Consider the following 5,840-nt stretch of genomic DNA (forward strand, 5'->3'; position numbering starts at 1 on the left):
CTATAAAAACAACCTCATCATTATTGTAAAACTCGAATTATAAGAGTTTAGTATAGTTTTGGTAGATTGTAAGAAATCATATCAAAGTTGATAGGTGACTTGATTAATCTCTTTCTAGGTGGAAAGATTTTAATTTTGTAACAGATCAAGGTTGATCTGAGCTATGTGTTGTAAAACCAAGAAAGTTCTTTGTTTTGAACATTTAGTGAAAAATCTCACAGTTGTGAGGACTGGACGTAGCCCAAGTTGAATGGTGTCAGTACGTGCTTGACATGAAAATTATTTGATTTTCTGGGAAATAGCTTGCTGCTGGGCAAGGGATCTGAATATTATATGGTAGCTAGTGCATATAATGTATATTCTGTTAGTTATTATATGTAAATGATCATAGGACACAATATATGCATATAATGTATTATAGTTATTATTGCTGTAAATGATCATAGTTATTATATGGGCTAAATTACATTTGTGGTCCTTTAACTTAATTTCAGGTAACGTTTTAGTCCTTTATCTTTTTTTTTTTCCCGATTTAGTCCTTTATTCCTAAAAATATCAAATAAAATATGAAAATATGAGTTTATTTGAAGATTTGCATTAGGAAATTGATGAAATTTGTATTATATTGAAGAATATAATTAACTTTATGAGTTATGATTGAAATTTTTTTTGAATTTTTGTATAAAAAAGGATATCATTGTTGAAATTTTAAAAAATAAAATATCAAATTGTCACTTAAAATTAAAATAAAGGACCAAGTCGGGAAAAAAAAAAGATAAAGGACTAAAACGTTACCTGAAATTAAGTTAAAGGATCACGAATGTAATTTAGCCTCTATAATATGTTCTGTTCTACTGATTGTCTATAATATGTTCTGTTCTACTGATTGTCTATAATATGTTCTGTTCTACTGATTGTGAAGTGATTTTGGATCAAAAATAATTTTGGATACAAAGATAAAAGACAGCGCTTTTTTTAAAAAATGCCATAAAAAGCTAAAAAGCGCTTTTCATTTCAAATAATTAATTTACAGCGTTTAAAAAAAAAACACACATTTTACAGCGCTTTTTTTAAAAAGCGCTGTAAAATGTTGTTCTAAAGCGCTTTAATGGTGCACCGTTTACAGCGCTTTCGTGAGAAAGCGCTGTAAAATGCAGACCCATAATATGAAATTATGGGTGGGCATTTTACAGCGCTTTTTTGAGAAAGCGCTGTAATATGCACACCCATATATGAAATTATGGGTGTGCATTTTACAGCGCTTTTTTGAGAAAGCGTTGTAATATGCACACCCATATATGAAATTATGGGTGGGCATATTACAGCGCTTTTGTGAGAAAGCGCTGTAATATGCCAACCCATATATGAGTTATGGGTGTGCATTTTAGAGCGCTTTTTTGAGAAAGCGCTGTAAAATGCACACCCATAACTCATATAATTGGGTGCATATTACAGCGCTTTTTTGAAGAAGCACTGTAAAATGTGCATAACAAGCGCGCGTTGTATTTACATGTTTTATAGCGCTTTTTTAAAAGCGCTGTTGTATCATTTACAGCGCTCGTTTCCACAGCGCTTATTTTTTTGAAAAAACGCTGTAAATGGATTAAAAAAAGCGCTGTAAAATCCATTTTTTCGCGTAGTGAACCAAGATACATTCGTGTGTGGTATTCTTTCTCTTATCTCTTTATTTATTAAGCCTGATTAATCATTTAAGTTAAAAACATAAATTGAATTTCTGATTTTAAGCTAACCAATAACGTTCTCCGTTTTCTGGTAAAAACCAAGAACGTTCTCCGTTCTCTGTTTTCTTAACCAATATCATTTTTGAGTTGAATTCTTAAGTTTTTTCAGGAATTTTTAAATAGAAACATTTACAATTCAAAACCTCTCTTCCTTGTAAATTGACATTGCTACTTTGTGTGATTCTAATCATATCAATAAAATTTGCAAATCTTGAGTTCCTGTGATTTATGATTCGAATTGCATAAATAACTTATTCGAAACATATTAGTAAAACATACAAATCTTTAGTTTATGTGATTTTTTTAAGAGAATCACATATACTAGTGAATCAAATCATATTAGTAAAATTTGCAAGTTTTTTTTTATTTGTGGATCAAATCATATAAACAAATTATTCAATCACACCTTTTAATAATGACATTTTTATGGCCGAATTTCACATTATTCAAATCATGCCATATGTGAATCGAATCACACTAACAAAGTTTTAGTTTTCAACAGAGTTTTAGTTTTGAATACGTTGAACTTGTCTTTTCTCATGTAAATTTATAATTATAATAAAAAAAATCATTAATCTCATTCAGGCTTTGGGCAGTGAAGATTCAAGGTTGTTGGTGTTTCACACAAATTGAAGATACAAGTTTAGTTTTTGAAGATACAAAATATATGGTTCTTAGGTAGGAATATTTTTATTAATATATCTCCTTTTATGAAAAAATTAAACAAAAATGTTTCAGTATAAAATATATATATATATATATATATATATATATATATATATTAAAATGTCTTATTTTTTTACATCAGTAGAAAAGTCGCATTTCGGGGATGCGACCAAGTGAAGAATTTAATTTTTTTTTTTTAAAAGAAGTCGCATCTTAGCTACTTAGTTTATATTTTTTTTTATTTTAACTTTTCGAAAAATTGTTAACTTAATTAATCAAAAATAATTAAAATATTTAAAAAAAATGAAATTATATTAATAAAATTAAATAAAATACATTAAATTGAAAAATAAAATATATCAAATTTAATACAGTTGACTAAATGTTCTAAATAAAATAAGGTCTTCATAATATTTTACAAATAAAATAACAACAAAATTTTATTTTGTTAACAACTCTCTCCTATATTTATTGAAATCTAATAAATAAATAAAATAATATAAATAATTATAAAAATAAATTATTTTTAATTTAATTAACAAAGTAATAATAAAATATTTAAAAAATCAAAATACATTTAATTAAAAAAATACATCAAAGTTAATGTGGTTGAATAAATGTGACAAAACAAATAACGTGTCACTCATATTATTGTTATTGTTATTATTATTATTATTATTATTATTATTATTATTATTATTATTATTATTATTTATTATTATTATTATTATTATTATTATTATTATTATTCAGAGGAAAAATAGGACAAATTTGTTAACAAAATAATATTAAGTGCTAATTTAACGGGAAAACATGAGTGATTTATTAAAATAATATAACACGTTTATTTTGGTATATCTACTCAACTGCGTTAACTTTGACGTTTTGTATGATTTTATTATTATAATTTTAATTTTGTTTTAATTTTATTATTATTTTTTATTTATTAGATCAAAGTAAAAATAAGAAAACGTCGTTAACAAAATAAAAATATTTGATTTTTTATTTATTTAATTTTATTAATATAATTTCGTTTTTTAAATATTTTAATTCTCTTTTATTAATTAAATTAATAATTTTTCAAATTTTAAAATAAAATAAAATAAAATAAAATAAACAAAAAACTAAGTAGTTGGTCGTATCTGACTTCTTACTAGAATAAATAAATAAATTCTTCACTTGTCGTATTGATGCAACTTTCTACTAATTAAAAAAAAAAAAAAAGACATTTAGATATATATTTTTTTAAACTGTGTTTGAGTTAAGTTTTTCAAAACAAAAAAAGAATGTATTGATAAAGAAAAATCTTCTTTGGTAATTATATATATATATATAATATTTTAGAAAAAACTAAAATGATATAAGCTAGAGTGTTGAAATATAAAAATTATTTTAAAATGAGTGTTATGCTTTTCTATTGTGATTATAATCTTTTGTTCTAATTTATTTTTAAAATTAATATTATATACATAACTTTTAAATTATTATATTTTACTATATATTTATAGCAATGATTGATTATCAATAATAAATAAAGGTAGTTTTGTAAATTTACAACATTTTTTCACTCTTTTATAGCTTTTTCTAATTTAAGTAAAAAAAAATTAGGATGTTATTTAATACATTCTCTCTGTTACAAATGAGTGTAATCTTAATTACAAAAATTGTCATAAAATAAATATAATTTTAAGTTTTTAAGGTGATGTTAATTATTATTTTTTATTTGTTTTCTTTAGTTAATCATATGTACGTTACCCGCAAAGCATTATATTTTAATTAGCATTTATGATAATTAAAAACACGCTAATAATTAATAAATATAATTTAATAAAATTATTATTTTCTTTGTTTTATTTATTGTAATATATAGTAATTTTTTAATATTTTGAGCTGGAGAAGAGTATAAGAGAGAAAATATTTTTGCGTATTAGAGTGTACTTTTCACTTTTTTTTTTTTTAAGTATCACATTTGTAGAAAAATTTAATTTTATTTAAGTGTTGTTTTTAAAGCTCAATACAATATTAATTATTGATTAGTCAATAATAATCTTAAGAGTTTATTTAAGTGGTTGTAAGTTTATGGTTTTTGATTTCAAAAAGTCAATTTTAAAATTAAAACATGTTTAAGTAAAATTATGCCAAGTTATTTTTTTATTTAATACTAGAACAATTTTTCTTTACAACTCAATACCTTAAGTCAAAAAAAGAAAACTAAAAAAAAAAAGTAGGTTTTGTAATTTTAGTTTTTGTTTTAAATTACCACGTTAGCATCAATAGGAGACATAAAAAACACTCCATAATCATTAACCACCATCTCCAACCACCGCTTCCATCACCTGACCACCCACCACCATTTATGACAACCGTTGCCCCCGTTGTCGTTGCCATCCACCTACATCCATCATCTCTCATCATTAATCCGCATACCATCGACCACCATCTCTGACCACCTCCATCATCACCACCCACCCACCTTTGACCACCATATTCGACCACCACTAGTACTACTGATCACCCACCTTTGATAACATTTGCCACCATATTTGATATTCGCACCACCACCACATACCACGTACCTCCAACCACTATCTTCCACCACTGACATCATCACCGTCTACCACTTCAATCATTGTCGGTCACACTCTGACCACCATCTCCAACTATCAATTATTATTTTTCATCGTTGCGCTACCTTCGACAATCGATCACTAATACAATAATCATATTCTGCAATTACCACTTTCAACCACTATTACTAAAGGTAAATTAAGAATGTTAATTATGATTCTAAATGTTATGTTAATTTAACTTGTGTTCTTGAGTGGATTTAATTAAGAGCAGAATCAAGCAAATACAAGAAAAGACAACAACAAGATCATTCTGCATCATAAACAGAGAATGATCTTCAGCTTCACCAAATTATCCATCACGGCAAGTTGGTCAAATCTTTTCTATCCATGTGATAAAAAGTTTGCTCTGGAAATCTTTCATATCTAATAAGTACACGGCAAGGAACAAGTACGAATAATCCAGACTAAAAAAGGATACTTGATCACAAAGATCAAAGGGATCAAAGATGGACAAAAGTCATGACGGCCTAAGAATTCCAAAATTCAAATGTCAAGAAAACTTGATCAAACTGGGTATATGACAAGACAAGAACAAAGGAAATACAGAACATTTAAAACGGGAACTCCAGAATGATTATTGAAGCTCAAGAAAGTTCAAACTGATAAAACCAAGAACGTTAATCATTCTCCGTTTTCTGCACATCAACAGCAGCTTTGCATTCTCTTTGTTTCAGTCTGCAATTCGTTTCTAATCTTCTCCAACCTTCTCTAGTTACACTCAAGACTCAAGGCAGATAATGTACCATCAAAGATCAATGAAGAAACGTCAAAGAAAGGACTGAGAAAAGCATGGCCTCTCCAA

The 5,840-nt window shown here is 26.3% G+C and overlaps 2 non-coding genes across 2 annotated transcripts; both read left to right on the forward strand.

The window, feature by feature from the left end:
• The first annotated feature begins 1,172 nt into the window (after positions 1 to 1,172).
• On the forward strand, positions 1,173 to 1,302 carry LOC113785192 (small nucleolar RNA SNORA69). The gene has a single exon (XR_003471348.1). It is a non-coding gene; the product is annotated as a small nucleolar RNA SNORA69 (small nucleolar RNA).
• A 5-nt stretch (positions 1,303 to 1,307) lies between these two features.
• Positions 1,308 to 1,435, forward strand: LOC113785193 (small nucleolar RNA SNORA69). Its single transcript, XR_003471349.1, has one exon. It is a non-coding gene; the product is annotated as a small nucleolar RNA SNORA69 (small nucleolar RNA).
• Positions 1,436 to 5,840: the final 4,405 nt, after the last annotated feature.

This window comes from Cicer arietinum, chromosome 1 (assembly GCF_000331145.2).
Source record: "Cicer arietinum cultivar CDC Frontier isolate Library 1 chromosome 1, Cicar.CDCFrontier_v2.0, whole genome shotgun sequence".
In the NCBI taxonomy this organism is placed as follows: domain Eukaryota; kingdom Viridiplantae; phylum Streptophyta; class Magnoliopsida; order Fabales; family Fabaceae; genus Cicer; species Cicer arietinum.